The sequence below is a fragment of the Macrobrachium nipponense genome, chromosome 1, assembly GCF_015104395.2.
Source record: "Macrobrachium nipponense isolate FS-2020 chromosome 1, ASM1510439v2, whole genome shotgun sequence".
NCBI classification, from domain to species: Eukaryota; Metazoa; Arthropoda; class Malacostraca; order Decapoda; family Palaemonidae; genus Macrobrachium; species Macrobrachium nipponense.
This window is the reverse complement of record NC_087200.1, coordinates 219,784,311-219,805,108: the sequence shown is the minus strand read 5'-3', so window position 1 is coordinate 219,805,108 and position 20,798 is coordinate 219,784,311. Positions and strand designations below refer to the sequence as shown.

At 36.9% G+C, this 20,798-nt stretch overlaps 1 pseudogene; it reads right to left on the bottom strand.

Moving 5' to 3' along the window:
• Window positions 1-2,542: 2,542 nt before the first annotated feature.
• LOC135219085 (all trans-polyprenyl-diphosphate synthase PDSS1-like) overlaps window positions 2,543-20,798 on the bottom strand; it is a 19,357-nt pseudogene continuing 1,101 nt past the window's right edge.

Below are 20,798 nucleotides of genomic sequence, written 5' to 3'. Positions count from 1 at the left end.
AGAGGAAACCAATTGCTCTTGGGCCAGTTGGGAGCTACTAGTGCAGCGTGACCTTTGAAAGTCCTGGGCTTGTTCAGGACCTTCAGGAATAGATTCACTGAGGAGAGATAAATTCTCTTCAACATTCCAATCTATGGCCATAGCGTGTCTTGCTATTGGGAGTGATAGTAGGCATCTGTAAGATCTATAGAGGTGGTGACGGCCCCACAGAGAAGTAAGGTCCGCACCTGCGAAACGGTCAGCATTCGGAACTTGTCGCAGTGAATGAATGAGTTCAGATGGGACAAGTCTAGAATTATTCTTAGCTTGTTCGAGTCTTTCTTTGGCACGCTGAACAAGCGCCCTTGAAACCTCAAGTTTTCTGACTCTTGATACTACCCTTTTCTGAGAAGTTCTTTGGTATACTCTATCAATTCCGCTGTTGGTTTTTGGTAAAAGGTGTTGGATGGAGGAGGACCTTGAAGCCAACTCCACCCCAGACCCTTGGTCACGATGCTCTGTGCCCAGTTTCTGAACCCCACCGGTGTTGGTAGAGGTACAGTCTCCCTCCTACCTGGGGATCCTCACTGGTTTGCCGATGGTCTGCCACCTCGTGCTCCCCGGAAGCCTTTGCCCCGGTTGGTGCTTCTTCCGGCGCCCCGGTGACGGGAGGGGCCTCTAGCTCGGCTGCCCTTTGGCGAACCTATTGAACACTTAAAACATTTGGGTCTTAAAGGTTGCATTATAGGCCGGAGAGACAGCAAAGGAGGTCAAAGCCTGGGACTGTTGTGCCGGGCTGAGTCAATAGCACAAACGGCTGTTGTCGGCTGTGCTTTGGACGTCAACGGTTGCGGTACTTGGGATACCGGAACCGCCTGTACCAGAGTCTGCTGCTGGGGGGCCTGGAAGGGCTGGCTTTGGGATTCGTTCCGGCGGACTCGGTTTTCCGTTTGGGAACGAGTCCCCAACGAATCTTTAGGGTCTGATTGACCCTCGACGCCTCGAACAGGACCTCATTCACAACGGAGGCGGGAAGAGGTCCGTGCCTCATATGGATGAAGCGATCAGTTTGTTTGGGTTCATGGCGGATTGTGGCCTCCGCCAGACGTGCTTTCCTACAATTCCGCCGAGCTATGATAAAATCATATAAGTCACACTGCATTGTATGCAGAAGTGACGTTGGTGATGATTTTTGAACAACGTATCCCCTCTGAAGATGAGAGACGCCATCTCGGTCATGGTCAGTGAATTGAGGGACCCTGCTGAGTCTCATCCTAGCGTCATATTCTGTCTGGATCAGAGCTTCTGACAGCCTAGGTAGCCTTTCGCTGAACAGGGTGTTACCATGCAGTCCGACTTGAGTTTACCTACTGAAAAGGTGGCTGGTGCGTCCACCCAATAATCAGCAGATCCAGGGAGCAGAAGGGAAGTCAAATCCGTCTCCCGGAGCTGAGGCTAGGTTCATCCTTTATGGCTGCCTGGAATGTTAATTCCGCCACTTTGGATGTTGAATGGCATTGGATTGTCCTCGTCTATGGTAAAAATCATAAACGGGCTCTTAAATACAGTGACCTTTCTATTGGTGCATTGCCATTCCTCCAAGTTCCGGAGCCAAGCTTGGGTTGGGCTTGATCCCGAGGAGGATTACTGTTTCCTTAGGGACCTTATCCTCCCTCCTCATGGCAACTTCTGTGAAGCGAGCGTAGCCCTGAAGGGGAACTGGAGTCCTTGAGGATAGAACTCGAAGTCTTCCAGCCTTCGAGTTCCGCCAACCTTCGATAGTCAGCATACCACCACCAAAAAGTAGGCGTGTGCTGCTACCCTCCATGGGTTGTTAGCCTTGAATGGAGGTATGTTGGACGAGTCCGCATCGGCAATGCTTGGGTTGCCTGTCCAGACTGTGTTAGTCCCGTTGCCATGTTATCCGGAGACCCGCCATCAGGTTCTCCTGGGCTACCATCCTTTCCAAAAGGATTGGATGGATTGGCCCGATGCTTCCAGCGTGGTAGACAGCTGGGCGAACATTTCCTGGAACTTGGACTGGACCAAGTTCCCAACCATGTTGCCCATCTGCTGCCTGATATTTGCAGAGAATGCATCGGGGTCAAAGGAAGAAGGCTGAGCCTTTTCCTTCAGACAACCTTTTTTCTCGACCCCTTTAGTGGGGGTGGGGAGTAACCTTTGCCTTGTCTGCCCCGGGATTGCGAGCCGGTGGCGTTGGTGGACTCGGCTGGGTTCTTGATTTGTTTGGCAGGGACTTCTGCATGGACTTAAAGTCCAGCTTACTTTTAACTTTAGGGACCACCGATGTAGACTTCGGTCTGACCAACTGAGGTCTATCTGCGAATCCCTGGAAGGAAGTGGGAAGAGGAAGAAGCTAAAGATGGACTCGAGGACAAACTTTGAGCCCCTACACACCTGCCTCGCTACCATCCTTACCGTTGCCCATGCCGTCAACAGTCATGGGCTTGCGGTCCAGATCGAGGGCTGGTACATCTCCCACGACTTCCTCCACAAGACCTTCCTACAGCTTGGGCAATACTGCAGCCTGGGATCTTCGCGATCAGAGGAGAGCAGCTACTATGGGGTCCACCGCTGATGCCTTCTTAGCTCCTGGGTAGATGATGCCCGGCCATGTCCTGGGACAGCATATAAGGCTGGCCCTTGTTGGCGTTTCCGGCCAAACCCGCCTACTCATACCTTCAGGGTGGCCAAGGCAGCGTCCCGGATCACTTGGGTGCCCTGTATAGGGGTTATTATTAATACTTAACACTATAGATTAACTTATTCTAGTGCAATATTGATATGTTATAATTCTCATTGTATCATTATGTATAGTCCAGCGTGTCACATACCTCGGAGGTGACTTAATTCACCAAGTTGTAGCATACTATACGCAGCTCTCGTGATGCCAGACAACCAATGTCGTTCAGGCGAACTGCGCAGCTGGCATGTGCCCGGCATACCACGTGCCCACATGGGTTCCTGGAGAATGGCGTTGCACCCTTCCTCCAGCAACGGATACCTGTAAGTCAAATGATACATGATATCATCATCAACCTTGCGGAACAAGTCCGTGTTGGTGTGCGATATGCTATTGCCGCCGGAGTAACTCCGGCGTCAGCATATCTACTGCACAAGATGCAACCCTGTTACCACCAGCTCCGGTGACCCGTTTACACTTGTAGTAACATCACAGGCAGGCAATGGGGGATTTAGCTATGACTCCACAGTTGGCTCCGGCGACGCCGGAGCTATAAAATCTGATAGATTTAAGGGTTCCAAGCCGTTCCCATTGAGCTGGGATGAAGGATAGAATCCAATATTCAGGTACAGGGTTGAGAAGCAAGAGGTAACAGAGTAGAACAGTTAATACATGACGAAGTTGATAACTCCGCCGGATATAGTAAGATAATAACTTACACTATATAAATGTGGATGCTACATTATGTGTAATAAAACATGCATGCAAATCCCATGGAAAGGCCGGAGCCTTTTCACGTATCTAAATACGCCTAGCTATCCCGATGTCGGGTCCGGCTTCACCAGAGTCCCGAGTTCACCGGAGCGGGTGGGAAAGGGTGGGCTCAAAAGATAGTGAGAGGGATACATGACGTAGTGGGTCAAGGCGTACCCTGCTCTGCTGAGCCTGGTGGCCAACCAGGGCTTCCCCCTTTTCCACTAGGAGAGAGAGAGAGGCAAGGTACGGCAGGCCTGCCAACCGAGTGTCCTCCCCACCTATCTCCCCCCCCCCCCCAAACCCCCCCAATGGGGGACTCTGATCTGCTACCTGAGGTATGCGTGAGCAAGTCATCATTCCACAGAAGTGGGTGAGAGGGGGGGAAGGCTGAGGGGGGTGGGTCGGTAGCAGGGTGGCTCGTACGCGATCAACTGGAGACACTCTCAGCCGGGTGAACAGTCACACGGTGTGAAAGGCCAGTCGAACGAAAGTAGGCCTATAGGCCAACTGGATGCCGTCTATAAGAAACATAGCAACACATAACATAACTATCCTGTCCTAACACGGGGGAAGAGACAAATAAATATGGAGCGAGAGAGAAAGAATTGTGTCCTTGAGAAGTCGTATTAATGTCGCAGATCGAAACGATCTGGGACTGTAGCTCGGCAACTCAGAGCGGCTTAGCCTAGATGCCGTATCGAATTCATTATTCGAGGGGCAGGACGGCCAGGGTGGGCTCAGGGACGGTAAAGGCTGCGAAGGGAACCAGGGTCCTTTCGTATAAGACAAGTGTGTCTTACAATAAGGATCCTATCATACAATTTGACTAGATACACGGTTGTTATACTATCCTCAAATTGTAAGTAAGACTAACTGAGTAGGCTACGTCCCGATACTATGCAGTTCGGTAGTAGGCTATCCCCCGTGATCGGACTAATTCTTAAATAAAAGTCAATAATAAATGCATCTTAAAGTATGAATAATGATAGTACTGCTAAATGAAGAAATCGAATCCAATTAGTCTGGGAGACCAATTGGAACACGGACAATAGCGTAGCATCACACGGTTGGCGAGCCATGAAATGGCAGCGCGGGAACGGCAACGCTCGGGCTACCGCTCCGCATATAACCTATTATAGATGGGCATATCATGCCACCAAACGTCAGTCATCTCAAAATGATCTCAAACATTAATTGCAGTACTTAACTTGGATGCAGCAAGAGCTTGACGTTCCATGATGAATAGTCAAAGAATTCCAGACGGAAAAACACAGCACAAAGAAAGCAACAACGTGCAGCGTAAACAGTGCTATCGAAAGGAAAGTAAACAAAGGCGCTAGCTGTAGTAGTAGCGGGTAGCGGGGCTTAGATCGGCTCCTCTGTAGACGAGGGATATTGAGGAAGGAAGAGACTAAATGGCAAGGGAACCTATGGTAGTGGTGTCACTCGCCCCAGATACCATACCGACACCTTGAATAAAGGTGAGCGAGCCAGAATACTCTGGCACTAACATGTAGCTTTTTTCTCTGATATTTGTAGCAATACTTATACCTTAGAAATGATGCTAAAGGAACCATTTCACGGAGCGACACAGGCGGAGCCCAGAAATAATAATAATAAATAATAATAATAATAATAAATGATATAATAATAATAATATAATAATAAATATAATAATAATAAACAATAATAATAATAAATAATAATAAATAATAACAAATAATAATAATAAAATGATGATGATAATTTATGATGATAATTGATGATGATAATTGATGATGATAATTGATGATGATAATTGATGATGATGATGATATATGATAGAAGACATAAGGAGGAAAATAATACTTTTCATTGGATCAATGGCGCCTAGCATAGAAGTACATTCTTATCCCTTTTTAATGGTACAAACTTTATGCAGTGAAAAATATTTACATCATAAGAAAATAAGATCAAGAAAACAAAAACTGAGAGAACAACAGATATAGACTAAAAAATAAAAAACAGTAATATCTTTGGGGATGATTTAAAGCATAGATATTGGAAACCACCTAAGAAGAATGTACATATGTGTGCAAAATCAGACATAGGCCTATTCTTTGGCTTAGTTCACTTTTCACCTGAAGTAAGCCGAGAAGCAACCACAACCTGTCTGCTTTAAGGTGGAGTAACACCTCACCTTAAAAGTGATCCTTGATAAGACTCAAAATATTCATGGTTTCTGTATTCAAAATACAATCTTCAGATTTCCTGTTAGCTGAACAGTTACCTGTACTCTGCAATTGCAATTTGTTAATAAGTAGTAGTAGTGTGAGAGAGAGAGAGAGAGAGAGAGAGAGAGAGAGAGAGAGAGAGAGAGAGAGAGAGAGAGAGAGAATCAGTTTTATTACGTTAAGGGATGGGGAGTGCTTTACTGTACAATTTCTTTAATTTTCCAAAAATAATTCTGATGCTCTCTGTCCATGCATCTTTTTGTCTTTAAAAATGATGAATTGATGTGAAGTTGATTGGAAAAATAATTCCTAAAGCCCCTTCCACACGAGGGGCAAATGCACGCAGGCAGACACTGTTACCCAATCTTGTGAGTGGATCGCGATCACGAGTGTGGTCGAAGTCATAGGTTAGCCTGACTGTGACTACTGCCCTCCCTTGGACGGTTTGATCTGGTACCACTGTTTGAAAAGAGAGATTTACGGGCAAATCAGAGTGCCCGTCGTTTGTCTTTATTGCCCTCGTGTGGAAGGGGCTTTAAAGTCTATAAAGCATGTCACAGCAGTTTTGAGATAAGTGTTTTTTGTGGAATTTTCTGTGCCATTTTCCCTCCCTGAAAAAAAAAAAAAAGCTAAGTTATGACGACTGATAAACATGACCTCAATGAATAAAACTGCTTTTTTCAACAAAATGTGAAATGGAGGAGGGTACTGATAATTTTGTTATAGACACCACATCATTTTTAAGCCTTATGTAAAAAAAATGTATACTATATTGCATGCACAGGTATCTTCAGATAAGAGGACTAATGTTTTATAGTCTCTCAGAATTGTAATATGCTTGTCAATCTTAATTATGGTATTCAATTTATATGAATACTTGCATTTCATTGCACAATATAAGTATCATAAGAAACTGGTGCCACTTACTAGCTGTTACAGATTACAGTGGTGGCATATAACCACACACTGATTTTGCATCACTCCACATGCTTTACAGAACAGAGCTGTAATGGGGCACTACCACTTTCACACATTTAATGTTTCATTATCAACAGGTTTCAAAGTTTAGGATACACACCCCATACTTTATCTGGAAGCTAATTATAAATGTGAAATTTAGTCACATGTTGCACTAATCTTATGAAAATGCCCTGCTTCAAGTTGCTGTTTCTGAAACCTCCTCGTATAGATTTGTTAACTAAAAAGTTTACCCAATTTTAATTTACTTTACACATGGAATCTACCGGTGACATTCAATGTGTTAATAATACAGTTAACACTCTCTTAATTTCATATTTTTAAAGTATGTTGTTCACTAAATACCCATATCTAAATTCGGGAGTGAAATAAACTTTTTTTGCCAAAAATCAGGAGATAAAGCAGTTATGAATTTATTGTGTTGGCTCTGGTACTGATAGTACTATACACAAATATGCTTATGACAAATTCCTTTGGTTATGAAATTGTCTGTTTGTGATTTCACCTCCTAAGAAAAATTGTGTTTCATCACATCAGTCTGATTGATCAAAAATAAAGGCTAATATCATTGAATGGTACAAATAAAAATACTTGGCAATTTTCTCCTATGTGGAAATTTTTCTTGTCCATTACACGTTCAATGAGAACATTCAAACGGCTGAGCAATCCTAACCCCAAAAAGGTACCTAATTCCCAAAGTTACAATCATATCCCCTTTGAAAAAAAAAAAAAAAAAAAAAAAAAAAAAAAAAAAAATCCACCCACAAACGGACAACCAAGTTTTTTAAGAACTCCCTGTAAATGGTAAGAAAACGTTCTGGTTTCTTAAAAATTCATGAATCAAGATTTATAAAATGGTAATGCAACACATGGCAAGAGAAGTGATGGACGTGGAGGTGGATGGAACACGAAGGAGAGGAAGACCTAAGACCAGGTAGAGAGATTGCATTAGAGATTATATGAGGGAGAAGGGAGTATGGGAGGAAATGCCACAGGATAGAGGTAGATGGAGGAGACTCGTTAAAAACGGCAACTCCGAATAGGGATAAAGCTGGGAAGAAGAAGAAAGCAATTTAAGCTTTGGTTAGCCAAATATCTATCTTCTGGCTCAGTCATGCAAACAGAACCATTTGTGTGATTTTTGGGTATTTAGAACTGATTTACCTATTTAAAAAATTTTATGTTGATTATGTTCCCTTAATGATGCCACAGCTTGAAAAAAGCATTATAGTAAAATTTATCCCAAAAAATCACTTTCATTTTCATATGATGCAATACTGTAACTTAATGTTGAAAATTAAGTTGTTACATAGTTTTTTTCTCGGTCATAAATGATACCATGCTAAATTTTCATTACAGATGAACATGATATATGTGATGGACTTATTTTTCACAAGCTTATACGTCAGTAACTTGCATCACACATTCCTATAGGACAGTTTTTTACAAGATAATACCTACTTATGAAATAGTTTATTATTTAGGTAAGTAATTGCTATATACATAATGTCAAACCCCTAAAGGAAGAAAAATACCTGTTTATGGTGGCAAAATGGGTCCTTTCAGTTCATTTATCATTTGAAGCTCCATTTGTACAAAGTACAGGCAGTCCCTCCCTGGTTATCGGTGACCCAGTTTTATGGGGCTTGCTAGCGCCATAAAATCAGCAAAGTTATGGTGCCATAACAGGCCAAGTTCCGGGCTGCTTATGGTGTGCCATAAGGGTGCTAATGGCACCGATAATCGGTTATCAGCGCCATAAAATCACAGTTTCAGATAATGGCAGTTTTTCACTTATTGACACACCCTGGAACAGAACCCTTGCCGATAACCATGGACTGCCTACACAATCTTTCAAATAGCATTACCAGATGAATATTTTAATCAAGTCCTTTTCTTACCAAAATGGACAAAATACCAAAAAACAACTATGTGTATGTAGTTATTTTCACACTTTGAAGGCATTTTCCAGAATTACCAGCATGGAAGTATGTAGAATAGAAATAGGTTATATATAAAATATAGAATTGAAAACTAACAATTCTAAACATTTTATTTTGCAACGAGTTGAAACTCATGGTCCCTCCTGATTACTCTAAAATCAAAGAAAAATAACCATTAAAGGCCACTTAAAATATCACAGGAGGAATCTGTATTCACAAAATTTATAAAATTTATTTACAGTATCTAAACAGCATAATGTTACATTATAAATTCTATTTGAATCATATCCCAGTATGAATCAATGGGTACCCTTCAAACATTCATGTCCTAAACAAGTTATACACATTTTTCTTATTTAATCATATCACAAGTCTTCACGGACCCGAAAAAATACCTCTTTCTTTCTTTGGAGGGGTAACAAGGCAGTTAAAGGTTTATGCTGAGAAATTATAAAAATAAAACTGTAGTTGGAATTAATAAAGTATTCGTGCTAGTTGGAATTAATAAAGTATTCGTGCTAATATCATGAAACAAACCCCATTTTAACTCATTACAGGTTTCCATGGTATCTCTTGACATATAGGGAGTGTACTGTAATTGCGACCATGCCTCAAAAATATACTGAAAGGATATAATTTCATCCCATACTGTATCACACTTATTTCCATCATGATTTTCGTATTACAAAAACTAAGTATTATTTATGATATACATACAACAATAATTAAAAATATTAAACATCTGAAAAAATATTCTGTATATACATAGAGCATCGTTATTTCAGAATACTGTACTGTGTATATCTATATGTAATAATACCCAAATGCCAAATTTAAAAAGAAAATTCACAATAAGTGTTAACATATGGATCAAATTTACACAACACAACATAAAGATCAGAAATTGAGAAAACAATAAAAGTATCAAAATCCATCCATAGCCATTTACAAGATCAGTATTTATTATAAAACAAAAAACTTATTTCTAATATATTTGTTATAGCAGGTTCAGTGTTCGAAAATAAAAGAAGTCCTTAACCAATTCTATGTCCAGCTGCAATAAAATTTAATTGCCTCCAAATTGAGTGCGTAAAAGGAATCAGATCCTGCCTTTAAAAACAGAAGTCTGACACATCTCAAATTTGAACTTATCTTGGACCACTGACTTTGTTTTTAAAAAAAAAGAAAATGGATACATGTTAGTTTTCTTTAAGCAACTATTTTATTACTAAATACAAATAATTAAAATATCGATGGCCCTAGGTTTAAATCCAGTGCATGGATATTGAAATTGGGGAACTTGGATATTGTCCAGTGGTTTTTTGGTTATCCTAAGCAGTTATACCTATAAAATATGCAGTTTAACCACCAGTTTTAACATTCTTAACTTTCACAAGACTGACCAATGTCCTAAGCAGTAATTAAATATGTAATTATCTATTGAGTTGGTCTACAGTACCTGTTCTTTTGCTTTACATTTCACTGTATGTCTGTAAGCCAGTCATTTTCATGTAGCTGTACTGAATTTCAACAGTATTGCATTTCAGTGGTTCAGAACTCAGCAAGCTTTTAATGCTCCATTTGCATTGGTTCTACTAGCACAGGTTTGAGTCAGGATAGTACACATGTACCCAAAATGAAATGAATTAGAATACAACCTATGAGCAAAAAATTTTATAATTTCATTAAAACAAATGTCTATCACAAAACTGCGTATCACAAGCACAATTCCTTTTGTCTGTTTCTCAAAACATACCTGCAAATCATTTTGGAACCTCTATAAAACTATTTAAAGTACTATTTCAATCCATTAAGCAATAAATATGCCTTGTGGGATTTTGAAACTCATGTTCATTATCTTTTAAAAGTCTAGCAGCAATGTGAAATATAACATTAGGCCTTTCACTAACTATCAAGAAATAAAATTTCAATTGGGCCAAATAAAACTGTCACTGGACTTTGTTGCTACAGCATATAAAAAATGTGTTATAACTAAACAAATCTCCAATTGAATGCATGGTAAAATTGGCATTTGGTGTTATACATAATTAATACTTATGAATAAATAAAATTGTAACCTCAACTATAAAGCTCTTTTAAAAGTATTCTACAATAATTTTTTGTGATAAATGTTGTGCTTCTCTTAACCATATTCATGATGGTGACTGTAGCTGGGATTTAAAAATTAATATAAAGAGCAATGCATATCACCCTAAATGCCTCATTGAAGACGGGGGATGTTGTAATTTAAACATTTTAGTGACCACATACAAAATAATTACACCTTGGTCATGATAACTGGTGGCAGCAAGGATATACTGCCACCATAAGATTTAAGTAAAATATTTTACGCCTTTCATATAAATACATCTGATGTAACTTAGCTAAACATCTCTCAAAAATTCTAGTAAACTACAACAATCTCGAAGCACCAATGTACACCAGAACATATCTGGGACTGTTGATAATCCTGAGTCCATAAGCTGCTCCATTTCAAGGTAATTACAATTTGCAGCATGCATTGTGTATATTCTGTGCTATTTTACACGGTTAAGAACTTTGTCTGTTATACTTATTAGAGCTTTCTGTTCAACTGATGGAGTTAGAGATTTTATGATCCTAACACATTCCTGGCAATGCTGACGAGCTAGAAAATGAGTCTGCTCCAGACCATCACTCTTGTGAACAAACTCAAGTGCTCTCTCTACATCCCCCTGGCTCTTGGAATCTTCTCATTATCATGGGATTCAACTCTGGAAAACTGAGAAAAAATATAATTGTTGATTATTCACAACCAAAGAAACTTTCTAGCCATATAATGTTCATATAGATTATTTTCAATACCATATAAAAATTTCATCAATAGCAGTGTTCAAAAATTCTTCTTAGCTAGAAGCATCATATTGGATGGCTCTTGACAAATTATCTACACTATGCTACGACCTGGGCATGCACTGACCACCATTCTAGCGAACTAATCAATGGCAAAACACCTTCCAATGTATTTAATGTAGTTCTAATTTTAGGAGGGACGACTAACCATTATACAAAGCTTTTTATCACAGAAAAATCAATGATCAGAAGTGCTTGACTTTTCTTATAGCTTTAATTCAAATACGTTAATTATTTTTTTTTTTACGGGTCTTATTCTGGTTCAGTAAAGACTTAAATTCAGTGGGCTGACAGCCAAGAGTTGAATGGGCATGATGCTTTTTACAAGAGCTACATAAACATGGTACACATTTTTGTTTTAAGCCAAAACACTCTTAATATAGCACATAATTTCTAACCTGTACCACAAGAAAAGCTAAGCTAAAAAAAAGAAATGGTCTGAGATACCTTTTCACAAGCAAGAGAACAGGTGCCGTAGAAATTCCATGCTTCAAATCTGCAGCAGCCGGTTTACCCAAGACACTAGCCGATGAAACAAATCTAATAAGTCATCAACAAGCTGTAAAGTTATACCAACATTACGCCCATACTGGAAAGCTATCTCCTGCAATTTTTCATCTGCTCCAGATAAACTGCCACCTGCAATTGAAAACTCAAGTAAAATTCTGTCCAAAATCAAAGACAAAAATTTCAATACCTATATCTATGGAGTAAACATTTAAACACAGTACAGTATAGTAATTCAACATTAAAGGAAGTTAGCTTTTATTTAGACAAAAAGCAATTAATCAGTAAGAGGGTACAATTACAATTGTTTTTTGACTACCAAACCTATAACCCTTTACTCCCAATGCTTGAACACATTGTTTCTAAAGAAATGATTATTGCAACTGTTTAACTGCAACCCTCAAGCTTTGATGGTTAGACACATTTCCTTAAACATAGTTTACCAAAAATACAAAAATTGTGGAGTGGATGCACTGAATGTTGTTATGCTGAATAAAACTACCGTAATTATTCAGATACAAACTAATGAACAAAATTAGTAAAATCAAAAGTAAACACGGAGGCATTAACTGCTGGGCCCAAGACCAAAAAGGCTTTATATAGACTATTTTACAGCAGTTTACAATTCCATTTTCATCTGGTGGTTTCTCCTTTCGTTACTGTACTGATGATGTTCTCATTTCAGCCACTTATATATCATAGAATACTTGTGAATCTCCTATGGTCATCCTCTCCTCATGTGCTTTGTTAGGCCCTTCAGATTTGTACCTTTTAGGGCTCTAATGAGTTTCCTTACTTTATACTTCATACTTCCCATTCTTCATTTTCCAAAACTTCTATCCATACCTGGTTTTTAAATCAAATAAATATATATAATAACCTTTTCACAATAATGTAGTTTTTATCTTTAATGATATGAGGATATCCGCTGAAGCCAAGATGACAACAGTGTAAATCTTAAAATTCTAGTTTTTTGTTTTTAAAAAGAAATTTTTCGCTACTACCTCTGCCAAATTCTCACATTTTTGTTCTTAGAAATTGAGCTTTTTGAACATAAAAGTAAATTTCACAGAAACTCATCAATCACATACTGCCTATGCTCATAGCCTTAAAAGTCCTTAGGCTCACACACCATCTGTTTAAAAACCAAATGGAAAAGGAAACATAAACACTTTACTAATGAGCAGAGTTGACCTTCTGCTAGGTATAGTTAATTACTCTACACTGAGTTTGTGTGACTGTTTAAGTGACATCACCTGCTCTACCAGAATTTCCCAACAATTGTTCATTCTCATAATTTTATATGTTTTTCATGGTAATGTCATTTCTAAATTCCCTTCTGGTACCCAGATTCACAGACCAAGCAATCAAACTAAGATAGGGGGACTTTTCCCTAACCTTGGAGCCAAACAGATTAATCATAGCCTCCAAGTTCAGAGAATCTTTTTTGTACCAATTAAGCGTAAGTGATAGTTGGAGGAACGAGTAAATAAATTGAGCAATAGGTGAGGCATGGAAGTACTAGCAGAAGTATTGCATAATGTTCAACAAGTTTATTACAGTGAGTTTAAATAAACCAATTGCCATATTTCTAGATTCCCACAGGAGAGTTAAAAATTAAAGAAAGATATCTAGAAATCTAAGTAGGAAGAGACCAAAGGGAATGAAATGGAAAATGCAAAAATTAATCCAGCTACGAATGAAAGACGCTGCAAAGAACTTGTGGTATCCCCTACTGGTACTTATTTGGTGAATGTGAATGAAAAAGCAAATGGTGCATGCTTTTGACATACATAATTAATATAGCATGAAGTTGGAAGGCTTGAAATAATGAAAAATTTCATGAATATAAAACAGTAAGGTAAAAATAAATAGGGACTAACTTTAGAAAATTCAACCTAGTCAATTATTTACTCAAGGAAATAGTTTGTAATTCACAGAACACACAACATTAACACATAATAATCACAAAAAGATCATCAATGTAAATAAACTATTCCCACAACTACTCCCAAATTGAGAAGCTATGGTACAAACAATACCACCTTATGAATTTAATAACTTTTTAAGTATGAAAAATGTCCACAGTATATCCAGAAAATTTGGTTCCATGTTCTATAGAAAGAAAGAAATTAGAACATACCGATTTACAGCTATACGCAACAATGATGCTGTTTTCTTGAATGACTTTTTCAAATAATGGGCAAACCTCTCATTTTCATTCTCTTTTGAACCAAGCTGCATAAATTCTCCTTGTACTAAATCTGCAAGAACCTGTAAAACAGAAGTAAAAATGAAGAGTCACAAATCACAAAATAAATTTATTAAATATACAACAATGGCATTCATAATACAAAAAACCCTCAAAATACTTATATGGCTTTCCTATCCAAGCAAGCTTTGTTACAGAAGTAGTTATTTCTAAATAATTCCTTCACTATATGTAAAATACATGAATATGGAATTTATATGAACTGACACATGAAAGCTACGGTTGTAGTGTTTCTAAAAACAGTAGTACATCTTAGGTACTTTTGTACTAAAGATCAATTACCACTGGTAGTTTACTTGCATGGTCAGAAAATTACGCTAGAAATTTATACATTACCACTTCGGCTGTTCTTTGGAGAGTCACGTAATGTTGACAAATGAACTATGTTACCACAATTTAGTTATGAAAGCTGGACAAAAAAAAAAAGAAAAAAAAAAAAATTCATACTGAACTCTTGACCTTCAAAATTTTCAGTATTAAGGATATGGACTTTCCTTTTCATCAAACTATTTCCGTGACATTCTCAAATCCTCACTATGAATAAAACTTATAATACCTAAGCCTTTTGTTAGATATTCAGTTGAATAAAAACTGTACCCTTAAAGAAAGAAATATTTACTTACCTTTGAAAGTATAACAATAACTTCTTCATTTCGAACTCTTGCCAGCATTGCTAAGCCACTGATAAAATTATAATCACCAGCCATCACTGCCTACAATGGAAACAATAAATAAGTATACATTACTACATTACATACATTACTTACTTCACTGCCACATATACAGGATATGAAGCAAGCAGTACAGTGACCTTGCAACAATAAAAACTTTCTGACGTGGAATAAAAAGAAATCAGTGTCTGATGTTAAAGAATTTAACTAAAATACTTGTTCTATAACTTACTGGGCTGAAATAAAACTTCCATGAAGTTACTCAAGGTCACAAATTAGCATTTATTATACAGTAGACTCCGCTAGATCGAGGTTCAGCAATCGCAGTTTCAGTATCAAACTGTGTTTTCTGTGAAACTTATCTCCAATTATGTATTACCTTTAAAAAAATTTCAATCATAAGTAAATCATTAAGTTGTTTAGAGCAACATCAAATTAAAACTTTACAATTTCTGTCAACACCTTGATATTTTCTACTATAAAATCATACAGCTTATTTATTTTACCATCAAAATTCTCACAAAATTTTCAAAACAAATGTTTTACTCCAGACTTTTCCCTGTCTGCTCTTAAGCCAAAGGTCTTCCCTGATCAACTGTATCTTATCTTACTACTTCTCAAGTAAAACCATAGTTTCCCTTACAATATTAGCGAAGCAAACCCACGTGCAAGAACTTTGAAAGGGGGGGATTAAATACAAAACTTCCATAAACATATTTATCAATTTTCACAATGAAAGTGTTAAATAACCAAATTCAGTACACATGAAACTAAATGGACAATTTGCTGGCTATTACATATCATACACTTCCATTTCTTGAGTGACAATGAAATTTACACTCTTCAATACCAAATTATTCTACAACTTTAGTGAACTTTGAAATTTATGTTCATTTTCTAGAAAAAAAATAAAATAAATAATAATAATAATAATAATAATAATAATAATAAAATATGGCAGCATTTCTGCAAAAATAACATCTTAATTTACATTTTTTTATTAGATCCATTTGGTCATAACTTTTTTTCAAATCATTTACTCTCTCCTCCAAAGACATATTTATTTCCTCAGATTAAATGCACGATCCTCTTTAACCTTTTCATCCAGGTTTTCTACCTTTCTGGGGTAGATATATACCTAATAGGTTCTCTCCTCTCTTTTCTTTCCTAAGTATGGTCATTTTTGCCTGCACTGCCATATGGTCATGTCAGGATCTTTACCTATGTCAATTGAGACTCAGAGGTCTGGAAAAACTAAACCCTATTAATAATAGTAATATCTATGTCCTGTTGATATGATTTTCTAGTTTTCATTCTGCTACTTCAATAGATACTACTTTCGTGACATCAGTTACTCTTCTCGCATTCTTATTGCCCTCCCCAAACCATCTCCGTTTTTTTTGCTGATATTCACTCTTAAATATTCATTTTTTACCCTCCTTTCTCACTTTGCCGCTATACTAAAATAACCATTAACCTTCTTAGTGCAGACTATCATAGCCATTAGACGTTCTTGCGCACATCAAAACACAATTTTACCTTTGGAAATGCAACTTCGCTTTCTTCTTTAGACCTTCAATCCAACCACACATTCCTTTATTCATACTTTCCAAGTGTCAATTACCACAAGCAATCCTGACAAGACTACAGTAAAATCCTATCCTTAAGTTTTGCACATTCCTAAAACTCTTTCACTTCAGTTCTATAAATGTGGCTTATTTATAAAACCTATTATTTTTATAATTTTTTCTCATTTTCAAACTCGCCTATTTTTGAAACCTATTCTTTTTATATGCAATTCCCAGTTTTCAAACTTAACTATCTTAATTATATTCATGGCTTCATTTTGAAGTCTTCCTTTTGACAATTATTACTTCCTATTATCATTTTCCCATCAATTGACTAATGCATAGATGTACCTTCATCTATATGCAGTCCCCGGTTATAGCACACTCAGTTAATGGTGATCAGGTTTTATGTTTTTTATGGTGCTTGTCTAATGCCATAAAATCAGTGATTTATGGCGTCATAACAGGCCGAGTTTCGGTTATCGATGCCATAAGGTGCTGATGAAGAATTATGGCGCCATAACATACCTAGCAGAGGCGCCAATAACCGGTTATCGGTGCCATTAACTGAAACTTGGTGCCATAAGCACCACAAATTGCCAAGTTTCAGTTAATGGCGGTCTTTGCTTATCAGCACCCCACAGAGAATGGAACCCCCCCACCCCCCGACTGAGGACTGCCTGTACTTCTCTCTCTATTACATCAATCACTCACATTATATTTCATAACACACACACTATTACATCAATCACTCACAATATATTTCATGACACAATCTAAAAAGTTTATCTTCATCATCACTTTCCCTAGTAGAGTACATATATGTAAAAACTTTCTCTTTTGACAAAATTTTCCAGAATATGTCCACAACACTCCATTCCCAATCACTCCTTACATTCTGAACCTTCAGCTATGCTGTCTCATTTATCACTTACCTTTAAGTATAATCATCCAGGAGAACATTTATTCCATTTCTTACTCATGTACAGACACACTCAAACATTCCCATTTCACTTTTGCTTTTTGTTATTTGCTGTTATACTTAGTTTCAATCAATCCTTAGAATAACTTACTAATATTTTCACAAATTCTCAAATTATTTCAGATACAAGTAGGCTGCTCTAATTTCCTACACCCCCATCCAAATCAGATACAATCTTATGCCTTCACAGTCCTTGAACACACTTTTCTTCTTGCTATGGTCTACCTAAATACCATAACATTAAGATTTCTTTAAGAGCTATAAGAATATGGATTATCATCTATAATCATTCCTACTTTCTTATCAATAAAATAACAGAGCATTAAAAATATTTAATAAAGTTCTTTTGGTTTTGTCTATTCTGTTTTCTCTCTTTCCCCACTCATTTCCATAACATGAAGATTAATGTGAATTCCATCATTTTATTCCCTGGAATCTTGAGTGATTGAGGTTAAAATAAATCAATAAAAAATTACCTTTCTCTGGCCATACAGGGAATTCACAGATGGCTTTCCTCGTCGAGTATCTGCATCATCTATAACATCATCATGAACTAAAGATGCTGTGTGTATCATTTCAGTAATTTTGGCAATCTGCAGCTGAGATTCATATAACCTGGAACATTCCAAAATTAATAAGAAATAGGATTCATTAACTTTAATATCAGTAACTATCACAAAAAAAAGAAGTCATCAAAGCCAATGTTGCAATATTTGTTAAAGAGTAATTCACATACAGTATTCTTGCTATGAAACTTGCTTCCAATCATTAAAATATATATCACCATAACAGAAAATAAAACTACTGATGATTACAGAATTCTGCATTTTAAGCTTCTAGTACATTAAATCTGAAAACACCACTGCTGCAAAGAACATTTCTAGCATCAAGGAGAGATGAGAATTCATAAATACACACAGATGATAATGGATATCATCCAGCAACCACAACGAAGATACCAAAGCAGTCAAGTGACCATTCTCATTTGTATTCTAATATGAAAAATAATAATCCCTAAATGCTTTAAGTAATCAAGACTGTGTTGTATGCCTCTCATCTTTTTTCTAAATCAACAGCCATTTTTCACTGTATGGACCCGACCCATGTTATCTGGAATATGTAAGCATATTTTTTTCTGTAATAAACATCATTCTTCTTAGTAGGAGCTTCACCAGGTCCATATATTTCACCAAAAAAGTCAATGATGCAAAATACTAAAACAATCCTGATTGCCTCTGTCACAAGATGGAAAACCCCCCCCACCAGCTCCTTCTCACTCATGAGGCAAATGCTTTATTTAGTCATTATCATCATTATTAACACTGCTACTACTGTACTATTAGTAATGCCTAAACTGTCAAAAATGACAGTAATGAATAAATGGTCAGGATGATAATCTAAGAGTAACAGATTACACATTTGAGTTCATTATCAGACTAAGGCATCTGTATTCTGTGTATGTAAAAGGGCTAGTTGCAAAATTGGTTGGTTCAGGGATGAATTACCCACAGATGATAATTTTATATATCTTAAACATTATCAACAGATGATAATTTTTTTATATATCTTGAACATTATCATATTTTTTCTCTCTCTATCTCTGAGTCATTTATTTGATTGGGTGGTATTTACAGACTGGGGTTGGGGTTACATTCTGCCTCCTTAGGAATTCATCACTTTTCTCACTAGGTATGTACATACACTGTTTTTAATAGCATGTTCTTTTGAATGAGTCCTGGAGCTACTTCAGCATCTAGACTTTCAGGTTCCTTTTCAGGGATATAATAATTTTTATTATTTTTATTACTATTATTATTATTATATCCATCAGAAAACAAGCTTAACTTTGAAATTACACATCATAACATAATGCTTAAAAAGAACAGCAAAATTGGGCAGAGAATACAATAAAGACAGAAATAAAGCAAATCAAAAGTCATTAGTATATGTAAATATAAAGCATTTATATATAAAAAGTTGAGTACCAAGTCAGCACTGTATGTACATGGTTCTTCAGTAATGCTGTAATACCGTCACTCCTTAAAATTTGTATCATTGCCAGAGAGTCTGTTCATCAGTTTTTCATTAGTGAGAACAAAAGAACTCTTAGTAGTGGGATGTGATGACAAAAGTATTGAGGCTAACATTTGGCAAAAATGAGTACAAAGACTAACCTTCCAAATGGCAGCAGTATCAGCTTCTTGTTCTAAATATAACTTGTGGAGGATGTCCAGTTTATCTTTTGACAATGGTCATCACACTTATGTATCAATGATATTGAAAGGGTAAACTACCATTTCCAGCAATAATGTCCAGCTGATCAAGATTTCAGGAAGCTTCTAATATCCTCAAAGAAGAATTTTCCAAAAATGGTTGAACAAGATGAAGTGTTAGAATTAACTGTCATCTCTGATGATACCATATAGGACACCTCAACAGCAATAGCTGTACCGAGGTCCCATGCTGAACAGGTAAGGTCTTCACTCAAGAAAATAAAGCTTACATTGAAATCTTAATGACACAAATCTAGGCCAAAAATTATGAATCACTGAATGGAATCAGAATACACTGGCTAATCAATAAAACATCAGTTTTGTTATAGAATTATCAAATCATCCTCTAATGATTTACAGTACTAAACTGAGATTTCAAATGATTGTACTGGAAAGGCTACAAGTCCTATATGCCACACCAACTATCACACCACACCCCAGCTTATCAAATCTGGTGACCAATAAAGCATAAACAACAAAGGCCTCAACGACACTACCTTGCAGAAAAGCAAACATAATAGGTTAACTACAAACATTAATAACTATAATTCTCTACTCTGAGTTACTTAATAAACCGAGTGAGGTTTTGAGATTACATATATACAATAAATTTATTATAAAAGATTTACAGTTAACTAGCAAAAGGCCACATTAAAATCAATATGGGAAAGTTTTCATCTTGTATTCATTATCAGACTTCCTTGACTAGGCTACAGGTAATTAAAGTAGCTGAAAAGGTGAAGCAAGTACGATACCCGATTCCCAGTGTAAGCATGACTGGCAGGCAGGAAGGAAATAGTACCTAGATTCAAGGTATTGACATGACTAAAGCCTAACTTTCAGTAACATAGAAACCATGAAACCATGGAAGGATAGAGAATCAGCATTCAACACATTCTCTTAGTTTTATAAAATACCAACTGGAAAAAAAATGATAAAAATGTACTGATTTTAGGATCAAGTAACCCAGACAGTACTTTTAAGAAAATATTGGTAAACCAACTCAATTATTTAGAATTTTTTCAACATTACCAAAACACAGCAGTAGAATATTTTGAAT